The sequence below is a fragment of the Limulus polyphemus genome, unplaced genomic scaffold (genome assembly GCF_000517525.1).
Source record: "Limulus polyphemus unplaced genomic scaffold, Limulus_polyphemus-2.1.2 Scaffold2367, whole genome shotgun sequence".
NCBI classification, from domain to species: Eukaryota; Metazoa; Arthropoda; class Merostomata; order Xiphosura; family Limulidae; genus Limulus; species Limulus polyphemus.
In genome coordinates, this window is record NW_013667977.1 from 110230 (window position 1) to 124716 (window position 14487).

At 31.8% G+C, this 14487-nt stretch overlaps 1 pseudogene; it reads left to right on the forward strand.

Annotated features, from left to right (window-relative positions):
* Nucleotides 1-14487, forward strand: part of LOC106466741 — a 68377-nt pseudogene that overhangs the window by 22183 nt on the left and 31707 nt on the right.

A 14487-nucleotide genomic window follows, 5' to 3' on the forward strand; every position in this document is an offset into this window, starting at 1 on the left:
CATTAAGTTACAAACCCAGATGTGTATAACATATAGGAACAATGCTTTGTATTGATCAAATTTAAATGGACATTAAGTTACCAACCCAGATGTGTATAACATATAGGAACAATGCTTTGTATTGATCAAATTTAAATGGACATTAAGTTACCAACCCAGATGTGTATAACATGTAGGAACAATGACTTGTATTGATCAAATTTAAATGGACATTAAGTTACCAACCCAGATGTGTATAACATGTAGGAACAATGACTTGTATTGATCAAATTTAAATGGACATTAAGTTACCAACCCAGATGTGTATAACATGTAGGAACAATGACTTGTATTGATCAAATTTAAATGGACATTTATGTGAACTAGCTGAATCAGCAAATATCATTCAGTTGTTTCTTCATAATCAGCTGAGATTTTTTGCAAATTCATAAGAAATATTTCAGAGATTCATTCAACTTAAGAGATTTAGGTAAGTCCTAAATACATTAATTTAGCTAACAGTGCAAAGCAATCTTTATATTGAAAGTATAATACTAAACAAAATCTAAAAAGTAATAAAAGTTGATATATTAAACATTCCAACCAATACTATTAACAAAAGTAACTACAAAGAAAGAATATAGTAAATCTTACGTACAGAACATAAAAACACTATCATTCAGACTTCCTCAGTGCAATATCTATCTCAACAGAATTCCACACTTGTAGGGATAACCTGTCACCAACATTTCTTGCTGTCATGGTTCCCCTTCTTGCACCCCAGCCCTGGCCAATTGGACACCTCTTTTTTGGACTGGTCAACTCATTGAATATATTGTGATATCTATGCCCTCTGGAAACTGCATCACAGCTCCAATGACACAAGAACACATGGATGATCAATTGAGTCATTATTCACTTGATCTAGCAACTAAGCAATTAATTAGTTCTAATACAATGTTTTTCAATAAGAAAAAAATTGATTTTTTATAACATTTTCCTACTTAATGCTCATGTTATTTCACTTAATAAGCCGTATTTTTAATGTAATATCTTTGTTAGCTAGAGGGAACTTCAAGTCGTAAATGGCGATGTTAAGTAGGCCACTTAGAAAGTTCTAAGATTTGATGTCAAGTTTTGTCGTGTTCATAGCCCTAATGATAATTTTATTCTTCAGGTCCATAAGAGTTCTACCAACCATGATTAATTCATCAGGACATGCTGGAGTGTTTAGTTCAATTACAGTCTATTCACTTGCTGTACTTTTATTTTCAACAAGTCCTGGTATTAGTATTTAATTTTTCTGGTACAATGACTGTCCTCCTGATTGTCATGGGAAGTTTAATCTCTAGTGTAGTAATTGCCTTGTAGTGCACAGGAATTTCCTGGTCATAGACTGTGAAGCAATGAAAAGGTAACCTAACCTTGCAGTGTCTCTGCTTGAAGTCAGTTCCCATATGCACTCTTCCTTGATGTCAATTACCCACAATTATGAGGCATAGAGAAGATTCTTACAATAAGGGTAACTTCTAATTTTCCTTTTGCCGGAACCTTATGTCCACTTGTTTTTGCATTATTACATCATCTTCCTTCATATCTGGAGCCAGGTCCCACTCTTCATTACAAAATTGGGTTGAACAACTGTAACCAGAGGCATTGCTAGGCACTAGCACATGGGGCTCATGTCCCAGTTCTATTTTACAATGCCCCAAATCTCCAGTTGGTGTATTGAAAAATCAGAATAGAAATCCATGATCGATATCATACTGAAATGCTAAAAATTCCTGTGTCTATGGCCCCAGCCCTGAATTTTTTAAGCATCTAGTGACACCTCTGATTATACTTCCATAACCATTGTCAATCAATATACTGCAATAAATCTAAACTCCTGGCTGTTTTCTTATAAATAGTGAACTTTTATCTCATTTAGGGCAAATGGTGTATTATCAGCTAAATAAGTCCAGGTAATTGCTGTTTCACGATGTAAGGTAAACTCCTTGGCTGTTCCTTTGATCTGGTTAGGCTGAAAGAGTCATCCTTTGATATTGTCTCTTTGATGTTTTAACAGCTGTTTATTCCTCATGGTCTCAAATGTATGGCCAGATTCCCTCTTTCTAGTATCCTTTGAGAGAAATTCTTATTCCGTGCAAGCTTTTGTCTGCAGTTCTTGGCAGTATATCTTTTCAAGTTACACTTGTGGTATATTGAGGATTTCTGGTAAAGCAGAGAAGTCTGGAACCACAAAAACAAGAGGTTTATGGATCTCTTATGCAGATGTGTTTCTCAACTAATGCGACAAATGAACCACAAATAATGAGACAGGACACTGATTTCACACAGAATACAAATGTTTAATGAAAATCACCATGGTTTACAGTGTAAACAATAATACCCTGTCACACAACCCAAGATAGTATCACAAATTACAGCAGGGCAAGTGATCGTGTAGGTTTAAAAAGAGAAAGAACGGTGACTAGCTGGAGTAATCCCCAGCCCCCTTATAATCTAGACTAGCATACAACTGAGTTTAACCCTAAAAGAGAGTGTCTCAAATTAATGTGAGCCTATAGAGCCAACTCTTAATACAAAAATAAAGAAAGTAAACAATGCTAACTACGCTAAACTCACAGTTCACTCACATGCAAACTTACACTCCTACTCAATAAACTAAACTTGTGTGCTGATCCACTCACCCGTACAAATAAAAGTAGAAGTTAACTGCAGTCACTAAATATCTGCAACATTCTCAAAAAGTAAAACTATTTAAAAATAATACACTGACAATGTTACCTCAGCAGAAAGCGAGAACTTAAGAATGTTAGGAGAGTTTGTTGTTTGCAAGTTTGTACATGATTTACTGTTGCTAAGCTTCTGCATGTTACTTCAGAGATTTCAGTTAGTGGGAACTCTTTAAACTAAAATCTGCTTAAACTTTAGTAAAATCTATGGCAAATATAGGTAGAAACCTCTGGAAAGTTTGATTTCTCAGGCCCCAACAATAAACTGGAGTTTCTAACACGAAAAAAGCAATGATTGGTGACTGTTAGATCAGTTAGCCAAGGGACAGTGAAGATCATGGACAAGTTCGCCTGAAGCTACTGTCTGATTTGCTGGCAAGAATAACTCAGCACGCTAATCAAAGAGCATGTTGTTATTCCTGCAAGAGAATTAAACAAAAAGGTAAACTCCACTTGATCCAATTAAACTCTGCTTGAGCAATGCTATTTTCCAACGCTGAAAACTATAGAGGAGAAAAAAATTCTGTGAACTTAACTTTTGAACTAAAAGGAATGGAAAATAGCATGGTACTACACATTTCTTATCTTGTGTTTTATTCTTTCCATTCTGTGTCACTAGTTCTTCTAAATTGTTGTGAGCTGGAGTTGATGTTTTGACACTACTCAATTTGCAATTCCATAACTTTGAGATGGTGTTTTTAGTTCTTTGTCAGCAACTTTAATGGTTTCTTGTTCCATCACCAGCTGTAGAGCTTTCTTTAAGGACTTGCATCTACTTTGCTTCAGCCTGATTCTCATACCTTTGCCTGTTATAGTCTATAAAATAGTCATGTGCCAATAAATTCATCGTTTCAAGACGAATGTGCAGGTAATTGGGCAAGCTTTTCCAAACCTTTTGCAAATTAAGCTAAGATCTCTTCTTTCCCCCGTGTCCTTCTTCAGAATTTTGCTATGGACACATCTTTCTAGTGTGATGCTCCAAACCTGCTGAATAAGGCAAGCTACCAATGCTTGGTAACTGTTATGGCTCTCAACTGGACTGTTACTTAATGTTGTCAAAGCTGGTCCTTTGAAATGGGTAATAAGATGGCTAGCTTGTCGTTCACTACACCATCCATTCACTGTGGAAGTTTTTTTTAACAGAGCTTGGTATAAGTCTCATGGTACCTTTTTGTCAAAGTCAGTTGGTCTTTTGATTGGCCAATATTGAACTGTCCAGGTAAATTTAGAACTGGATTTGGTAGTGTTGTGGCTGGGGTATTTCAGGAAGGTACTTCCATAATGGATGGTGTAGGAGTAGTGGTATTAGGTGTAGACCAAATAAATTTCCCTATTCCATCTTTTGTAACAGATGGTGTCCCAAGCTGGAACTCCTGAGCCAAGGCAGAAAGAGGTGTGGCTGATAATCTTTGCATATAATAATTAGTTTTCTCTATGTTTTTTCTGTTAGCGATATTGTTTACTACATCACTGCTGCTCTCTTTTGCTCATTGATTTTAGCATTACAACATTTTTATTCTTCTTCAGTTTTATTTTAATCTCCGTATATCTCTGAGAGTGTCATTGATCTTGTCTTCATTTGCGTTTATTTTTGTCTTTAATTCTTTAAATAGTATGTCTCTTTCTTCAACTTTACTGACTCTTCTTGATTTTTAGAATTTCTGTAAATTTCTTTTTGGTCTTTTTTTATTTTTTGTAAATTTCATGATTTTCATTCCTTTTTCTATCACTTTCTTTTAATTTTGTATATTTTTTTCTTGGTTTTATTTTATTTTTCTCTCTTGCTCTCCCTTTAATTTCCTATCCCTGTCTTTTTGTTATTCTTTAAATGCTTTGTCTCTTCATGTTTTAGTTTATATTTCCATTGTTTTATCATGTTTAGCAGGTTTCCTATCTCAGTTTATGCTTTTGTTTTCACCAAAATTATCCCACTCCCGACACAAAATTTTGTAGCATAGTTCTTTCGTTGGAAGCGGATCTAAAATTATCTGGTGAAGATAATTCAATTTTTAGCCCACATAACAATGATAAATTGCTTTATTTCCTCCTCTAACATTTCTACAAATTCCAACATTTTTATAGTAAATTGCTGTTTAAAATGACGTTAATAAATATAAAAGAAATCGGCTTACTTGTACTGTAGCTAACACTAACTAGTTCACTCTCTATCTTGAAATAATCTACATACTTTATAATCGCTTCGCATTTATTACCTACGTTCGAATGTGCAAAATGTAAAATTCATTAATAATAATGTTACGTAGAAAAGAAACAACAATCTTAAATATGGTAATGAGCAAAACTAATGTAATATTACGACAGCGGAAGTCACGTGACTCTGGTAACACGTAATGAGTATCTAGAAGGATCAGGGAACATCACCAATAATCCAGTATTTGCTTAACGCTTTCTAGTCCTGTATATAAGCAGGCAAATAAAGCAAGTTAATGAATTGAATTGCAGACAGATAGAGACGGACAATCGAGTTAAGCGTGGTAGTGACCGTAAGTAAAGTGCGTGAATCATTGTGAATTATAGCGTGTGTTAAGTTAAGTGACTGTGGAAATTAAGTGTATTGCAAAGTTGTATTAAGAAAGAATAAACTAGTTTTATTTAAGAAAGGACTTGTATCGCTGAAGTTTTTCGGAAATAATTTTTACGGAAAATTAACCAACGACCAGAGACGTAACAGTAATATAACCAATAATGTAGTGCAATATTATACACCCAACTGTTATATAGCTAGTATTAACCATTCATAATCAGAGCTTAAACTTACGGGAAGTAAAACCAGTGGTGCTCAATACACTAAATCTATTTACTATTACTCCAAAGAACATTCTAAGAAGTCAAAGTGTAGACGTGGAGGTTTTTTAAGAGGTTGTAATACTCTATAAAACTCCTAAACCCAAGTCTATGAATTTTTCCATAGAATTGAATGAATTTTTGTTTACTTTTCACAATGATAAACTCTGATTATGAAAAGTGCGAGAGAGTTTGCGAACTATACCATAATACTGTTGCGTCAGCGAGGTCACATGACTAGTGTCACGCCACGTTTCTAGAACTATCCTGTACCTTGGTGAATACCCTAGCATTTACTAGATATAGAGTAGTCTGGTATATAAAAGATGGTCACAACGTGACGGGACAATGTGTGTGTAGGTAATGAGTAATTGAACTGCAGTCAGAGAGAGACGTATTGTTGAAGTCTAGCTCATGATACGTGAATTATAGTTTGTTATAGCGCAACTGTTGAAGTTGAGTGTATCGGTAAAATTATATTCAGAAAGAATAAACCAGTTTTATTAAGTAAGGACTTGTGTCGCTAAAGTTTCGTCGGAACAAGTTACGGAAAGTTAATTAACAAACGGAGACGTGACAATATCTTGTAATGGTTAGCAAAATCTATTGTATCTAATAAGCTACCAGTAGTAAACATTGTAATATAACTTATTTGGAAATTGAAAATTTGTAACTTCAAAGTTGAAAATATCGTATTATCGAAAACTTAAAAGTTAAATGTGTGATTAATGATGGCGATATCTAAATCTAGATAGTTTGTAGTGGAAGAGGTTCTTCCTAGAATGAGCCCTGGCAGATAACTTTGTAAATCTGTGTACAAAAATTTTGATATTAGAACATTGTCTGTATATCTGCAAGCTCGATTGATGTGCAAGGCTTTACTGTAGTCTATTCTAGCAAGGTTTGTATTGTATGAATATTCTGGGCCAAATGGAAAGAAATTAAAAGTTTGCAATTACTGCTTCTTGTGACGTTAACCCATAATTTAACAATGGTATTTCACATTTTGATTTTACGCTGATTTGCATATCAATATTAATTTTTTTATGTGAGCTAACTTTTAATTCTATTGTGTGTGTTATTAAACACAAAACTACACAATGGGCTATTTGTGTTTTGTTCACTGTGGGTATCGAAACCCGAAATATAGCGTTATAAGTCCACAGACTTGCCGCTTAGCCACCAGTGGACCAAATATAAAATGAAGTAGATAATAATAAGTTAATTAATTAACCATAGAATGTAAGAACTGACATAAAGATCCCCTAGTGGCTCAATGGTAAGGCTAAGCGGTATGTCTGTGGACATAAAGCTAAAAATCAGGTTTCTATACCTGCGATGGGCATAGCATAGAGAGCTCACTGTTTAGCTTTGAGCTTAATAACAACAAACAAATCTTACGTATGTTATTATATTTATCAGTAGAAATATGCCTTTTATTAAACGAGTCAGTGAAATATTTTTGGTGTGTGCCTTATTTTGAATAGCTTGTAACAAACAAAAAACAAAACAACAACAACAATTGTTAAATAGCATTTTATTTTCTTTATGTTACTGTATTTCATTGAATTTTTTTCGTTATTTGGATTTGTTGAACATCTGTCAGTAGCTTTCCTTTTAATGGAAGGAGTGTCCAGCGAGCATTAACTTAAACCTCATATTGTGTTTTTACATGAAATTAAGATATTTTTTCATTTTATTTGATAATAACGTGGCATATAGTACTGTTATTTTTATTTTATTATACTACTCTGTTTATACATATAACTTGTTTCATTATATTTATCGTTTTTCACCCCGTTTCACACTGTGTGAAAACGAGTGAGGAGCCTCAAGTCGTGATACTGACACGAACTTCAGTTAAAGTTAACGAAGTATCGAAGGTATGAATATATATATAAGATCAAGTTAACAAAAATTCTTATATACATATATATTATTTATATTATATATATATTTCAATTTTCGTTAATCTGATCATGCTTTTAATTACTTTCGTTCTTAACAGGTAAATGTATATTTATAAAGTTTTGTTCTATTAAAAATGATAAGATTTAATATCAGTGTGTTAGTACTTAAGCCTAAACTAAAGTATTATTACTAGTTCTTGGGAAAGTACAGTAACTATCCTGATACAGTATTAAGTTAACAAGTTAATATTTGCAAACAACAACTTATAAGCACAATGATTATTGTAGAAAACATACCTCATGTTTAGACAGTATCTTGGTGTATCTTCTTTAATGTGACAATATATATTATTTAAGCCCATAACATTACATTTGGACAAGGGTCGATTTGGTTATTGTAAGTTGTAGGTTGTTTTTACACATCCACCCTGGGCCTTAATAAAAATAAAATTTATGCTCACCTTTATTTTTCAGTAAATCATCAGTTCTCATCTTAATCTCCTTTATCTATACTACTATCAGTGCCAACTGTTCCATAAATCAGTCACTATGTGAGAAAAATAAAACCATTTAAACTTGAGCCTAGACTGTCATTTTCAAGTCTTAGATTTGTGTCCTCTCCTTATACTGTTTCATAATACAACACAAAGAAATCAGGCCTTTATGCTATTAGTCCTCCAGATAATACTGTAAACTTCAGTAGTTCACTTCTAAATCTTCTTTTCTCAAGATAAAATAAGGGATCATAACCTATCCCTACAAGATATTCTTTACATCTCCGTAATCATCCTAGTAGCCGTCATTTGAGTTGAAATCAATATATATATACATATATATATATATATATATATATAAGTACATCCAAAGACTAGCATCAGAACACTGTTTTGATGGCATAAGTTACTTTTCCACTACTTCACTATGGAGTGGAATCTCATCTAATTATAACCCAAATGCATTACCTTGCAATGGATAGAATAATAGAATATATGCTAAATACTTGTTCAACTCATCAATTAAACCAAGACATTCTGTCGAACTTTTTTCAATGGAGTTAGAAAAAATTTCATTAATCAATCAACAGACTTTATTAAGTTACTAATTATGCCCCTATCAATATTATTAATGCCTGTAAGAAAAATCAAAGGATCAAATGGCAATTCCTGAGGCAGTCCACTAGAAACAGGAGTCCATTTTAACTGAAGCTCATTAAGAACATTCTTTTAGCCTAAAATTTGTGATACAAATTCTGTAAACTGCAGATATTTTTTTTCCCACATATCTCTTATAATTTGCCCATTTTGGATTTAAAATCAGAGGCATGTGAATATAGCATCTAAGATCTATCTTTTATTTCTCACAAATCACTGTTGGGCTGGACAACATGTGACAAAAGTTTTCTTGAAACACTATTTGTATGTGCAACATAATACTGTAGAAGATATGCTTCAAATGCTGAATGCTGGTGAAGTATTAGATTTCAATAGGTCTAGAATTTGTGATAAAAATCACATAAACTGCAGATATCTTTTTTATTTCTCAACATTCCTCTTAACTGACTAATTGATCCAACTCATTCCTGAAACTTTAGCTTTTCCCACCAAACCACCCCAAAATTCAATTAACTAGTTTTCCCCAACCCCTAATAGTATGATTTTCTTAACTAATCTTTTGTGTGGAATCTTATCAAAGGTTTTCAAAAACATAAGTATACAAAATTCGTAATTTTGCTATCATCCAGATAACAAACAACATCATTGAAAAAAGATAATAGATTATTAAGGGAAGATGTACTATTGGTGAATCCATGTTGGATTTTCTTAATGTCATGTATCAGTAAATTAATTTGTGAAGCAACTTTTCAATCTTCAGGTAACCACCCACTGTATAGTGGTCAACCAACAATGAAAGAGGCCTGTGTATCTGATTTTTTACCTCCTTTAAAACCCTAGGGAAAACCTTGTCTGACCCTGGTATTATATCTGTTTTTAATCTCTCTTCTTACCACCAAGGGATTCATATCTACATGCTTTAAGCCATTTCCTTATTACCCCTTGAATGTATAGGGACAGGAATATTACTAATAATTTATCTTGTAAAAACAGAAGAAAAGAAAACAATTAAATGTTCAACCACCTCCTAGTTTTCATCAAAAATCTTTTATCAGTAACCTTTAACTCTTTGCTAATAGCATTGGTTTATTCTGTGAAGCTATATACAGTAATGTTTACTATAATTATGAATTTACTATATGTCTTCATGAACCTTACAGATTTGTTATACACAAAAAATCAGATTTGGTAAATGAATTATTTCTACAAAACATTTGTCTGTGAATGTCTGAAGACATTACTGAGCCAATCTGAATCCAAGGTGATTTTGATATTAAGAATAAAAATACTTTTTTAATAATTTAAAATGTAATGCTATTATTTTATGAAAACATGTCTATGGTGACTTTGAAAAGACATGTCAGTGGCAAGGATTATGAAGAAGAAAAACTAAACAAAACTCAGCGCTATCTACTCTATGGAATGTTTGTACTTGAAATACAAAATATCTTTTTCATATATTCAGTACATAGGACTTCAAAATAATCCATGCTCTCCCCAGTCCTATTATTCTAGCTGTGACTGTGCCTATGTTTGTGTGTGTTAATTGTTATTTGAAAATTTGGAGGGACTGTCATCGTCTTGGTTAATTACTACATTTTTGTTTCAAAATGAATTAAAATTTTTAAACAATAAAAGTTTTAACACTTTTTATTATAAAATATAGGAAAGTTAATACTTGTGCACTTGCATGAAATTTGTTAGTGATTTAAATTTTGAGTTTTTCTTTGTGTGAAAAACTTGGTGGTAAGATACTTTTAAAAGGATTTATGTTATTATTTTTGTCTCTTGGTAGTCTAGCTGTGTTCTTCAAATAAGCACACAAAGGGTGATACTGGAAGTGTTTAACATGAAGGCTGAACCTTTTTCTGATGAAGAGCAGAATATTTTGTTGATGAAAAATGAAGAAACTGTAAAAACATCATTGAGTAGTAAGTACATATCTTAAGAACTTAAACCTTCTTGGATGTTAGTTTTCACCATGGTTGTGTAATTGTATGTACTTATCCCAGGATAGTAGATATGAGAAATGTATTTGCCTAAAGTGAGTCTACTAGCCCAGTTTTTTCCCCCTACTATAATGACTAAACTGTCAGAGATTACAAATAGACTAGTCATCTGTATCATAATCATTCATGGTAGAGTGGTATTCTTACCACATTAAAAATAATACGATTTACTACAGTTTGTGTGATGAAGAACATAAAATCTCTGGGCAGGTTATCTGGACTACATATACAGTAAAGTCAAAAGACAGTTGGAATACTTCCTTCTTCTCGACTTTACCAGAAAAAAAAGCAGCAGAATTCAGAACGTGCAGATTAAGTCATTTTGAACAAATTCATCTCTGCCAGTTTTAGGTTCTAATGGTCCTAAGCTGCACTCCAAACCAATTTCCATAGGAATGGGGAGTAGATATTAAAGCAGACCTAAGGTATTAAAAATTAATTGAAGTAGTATGGCATGTATTTTAATAACATTTCATATATGTTTATGGAAATTTCAAACAAAATTAATGCTACATTTACATATGCTAAAATGTGATAGTTTCTAAATAACTGGCATGCCACAAGTTGGTAATCTTTGATTTAGCACATTGGTTTACTAGAAATTTGTCACACATTTCACATGTGTTTGTCTCTTCCAGGAGAGTGAGCTGGTTCTGAAAGTCTGATACTACAAAAATATTCTTTATATACAGTTTGATTTATTAGAAATATTGCATAGCACAGAAGAGGTTTAATGAATGCAAACAGAATAATATATCTGGATTTTGTTACTCAGTATATAATTCAGTGTCATCATTGCTGTTTAATTTTTTTTACATTGCAACATTACAAAAACAGTTCAGCTTTATATGCTTATTTCTACAAATGTATAATATGGCTAGATATCTATCTGTATATAAACACAAATTATACAACACTTAATTTTAACACCTAAAGACGTATAGCTGACACTTTCATTACAAGAACGATTTGCAATGTGAAAGAATGTATTACACATTGAAGTTCTACTAGTTGTAAGATAAAGGTAAACATTTATAAGCCCAAATTATGATGCTTGTTGGTTCTTGTGATATCTAAGTGGGGGATCTAAGTATTTTAACAAACTGCAAATAAATGTATATGTCAGGTTTTATGTACCGATGAGCAGAATTCTTTACAGTAGGTGTCTGTGACTTGTTGGCAATAAATGTCAACAATAAACAAACAGCACAGTCCAGTTGTTTTAAAATAATTTATTTAAACAAGTGAAATTTATTTACAAATGTTTATTACTCTGTTTTTTATCACAGTTGTATCTAGAGCTTTAAATAATTGTCTCTTTTTTTTGTCAAAGTCCACACAGGCTGGTTTAATTACTTTAGAACACAATTTATAAAATGAATTATTCTTCTCTACTCTGTTATTACAAAACAATCTATGATAATTTCATTTTAAAAACTGCCACAATATGTTCTTTATGTCTAAACTCACAATCACACAGTTTAGATCTAGCTATCTATATAACTATCTTAACTTGAACTACATTTTGGATGTATATTTATAGACTGACTGAGACCTAAAACTTTCTATACACTACTAGATATTATGATGCAATAATATTCAATCAAAAGAACGAGAAAAATTTAGAAGGTTCTAGTAACATGACACAACAATACAACAAGCACCAATTCACAACAATAAAATTACACAATGTATTATTTGTACACAGGTATGTAAACAAACCTGCAAGAAACTCACTTCTGAAAATAACTAAATTTAATAATCATGCTATACTTAAACCATCTGAATCATAACAGTCACATTAACTTAATCAGTCATGTATATCTAACAGTATAACTAAAAATGGTGAAATTATTTGGTTTTAAGGTAGTTCAATTTTTAAAAGGTAATTTTCAATTGTTTTAAATGGTGTACATATAACACTAATGTATATATTTTTCGAATATTAAAAAACACGTGAAATACAGACTGACCTTCTCATGTAACTTTTTTAAAATAATGATGATTAAGCATATAGATACTCTTCACAGTCATAAAGAATATTCCACATAAGTGGATGAAATATAAGAGGATAGATTTGTTTTGTACTACTGAAGTGTGCAATGTCTGTTTTACAAGTCATTTTTGTATATGTAAAATAATCTTGTTGATATGGTGATTTGTGTGAGAAGTGGTATCAACCAGTTATGACAAACTTAACACAATATTCTCTCTTGTTTAACAAGATTAATAGTTTTATTAATGTTTTGAACATATGATGTGCCTTTTTTCACATGCTGAGAAGGTTTGTGTATGCTTGAAGCTTTAAGTTAATTTATGATGTTGTGGTACATAAATTGTATTGAAGCTGATTGTTCCAGAAAAACAAAAAGTATTATTTATACCATACATCTAGCAACAGATGAAGCTACATACATAGAAGATAGATGTTCAGCCATTTTTGAGTTTGCTATAGTGAAAGATGAAAAAGTAGAGAACTGTGATGAAGTAACAGAGAAGACTGAGGTACATTATAATTTGTAGATTAAAAGCTTTCATACTTATTTATTCAGTCCCTGCAGAATTCTGCACAAAAAATCATAAATTTTTCATTCTAAAATTGCAGATGTATGTTACTTTAAGAGTAATGTTTGTTTCTTGTTTAAAATGTATAGTATTGTGTATTGAACACCAAGTGCATTTGTTAAACATTTGTTATTTTTCAGTGAATGTTTAATTAAACTTGACATCATGAGGTGGTATACTACATGCATTTCTTGTTGCATTGATGTTACCATCTTTCAGTACCAGTAGCACCTCCTAACCAAGCACTTTTGAAAAGTGGGTTTCATTCCTTGGGATTAAAAGGTGAATTCACCTTGTCTGAACATGAAAATGTAGTGTGTGTGTGTGTGTGTGTATGTGATGTGTACTGTGATAGATTTGAAATAAAAAATGCCTCACAAGATGCAATATGTGTTTATCCAAACAGTAATTTACAGAAGAGTACAACATAAATTATACATTGTGTCTAATACCTGTAATACGCTGTACATTACTTCTGTGTAAAATACATTGCAGGTACAGTTAATACAAATATCTTTGTTCTCAGTTTTTACTTTCAATTTCTCTACTGTCAGTTGATTATTATATGTTTAAAAATGTTCAAGTTTCTGTAATACGCAATTAATAATAATGGAGAGTTGTGAAAATTTATATAACAATACAGTGTGTATGATAGATTCCTTACTATGACTACAATTAGAGAATGGGGATATTTGTTCTTTATAAAAAGTTTCCAATAATAGTATAAACAAGTGTTTTTGTAAAGGAAACACCACTAAATATGTTCTTAAATATTATTCATATGATGGAGTTTCTTGGAATCCGAATAGTTACACGAATTGCTAATATATTTTCGTGATTTAACTTTAAATGGTAGATATGGAATCTTAGAAACTGGTAACTTACTATTTAGAATCTAAAAAGTATTTTACTACTTATAAAATATTTGTAAGTTTGTTGTTTTTAATTGCCCAAAGCTTATTGAAATCCTGTAGAGAAAGACAATAGATCACACTCCTTAGTTTCACAAATATGTATATGTATATATACATTTGTTTATTCTTAAATTTAGTTTATAAATGCTTGGGTTTAACAAATGAGATCATATAGGTATATTACATGAACATGTTTTATACTGTTCATTCTCAATGTATATTAATGTGAACCTACATGTTTATGTTTGATATTCACTTGTTGATGCCCCCAGTGGCACAGCGGTATGTCTTCGAACTTACAATGCTAGAAACTAGGTTTCGAGAGATTTGACAGATTATCAGTAAACATTACAATGCTTTCATACACAAAATATGAAATTTTTTTATTAAGCCTTAAGGTTTGTAAAGCAATGTTTTCTCATGCCTTTTTTTCTTTTCGCATGTTGCCTATTCAA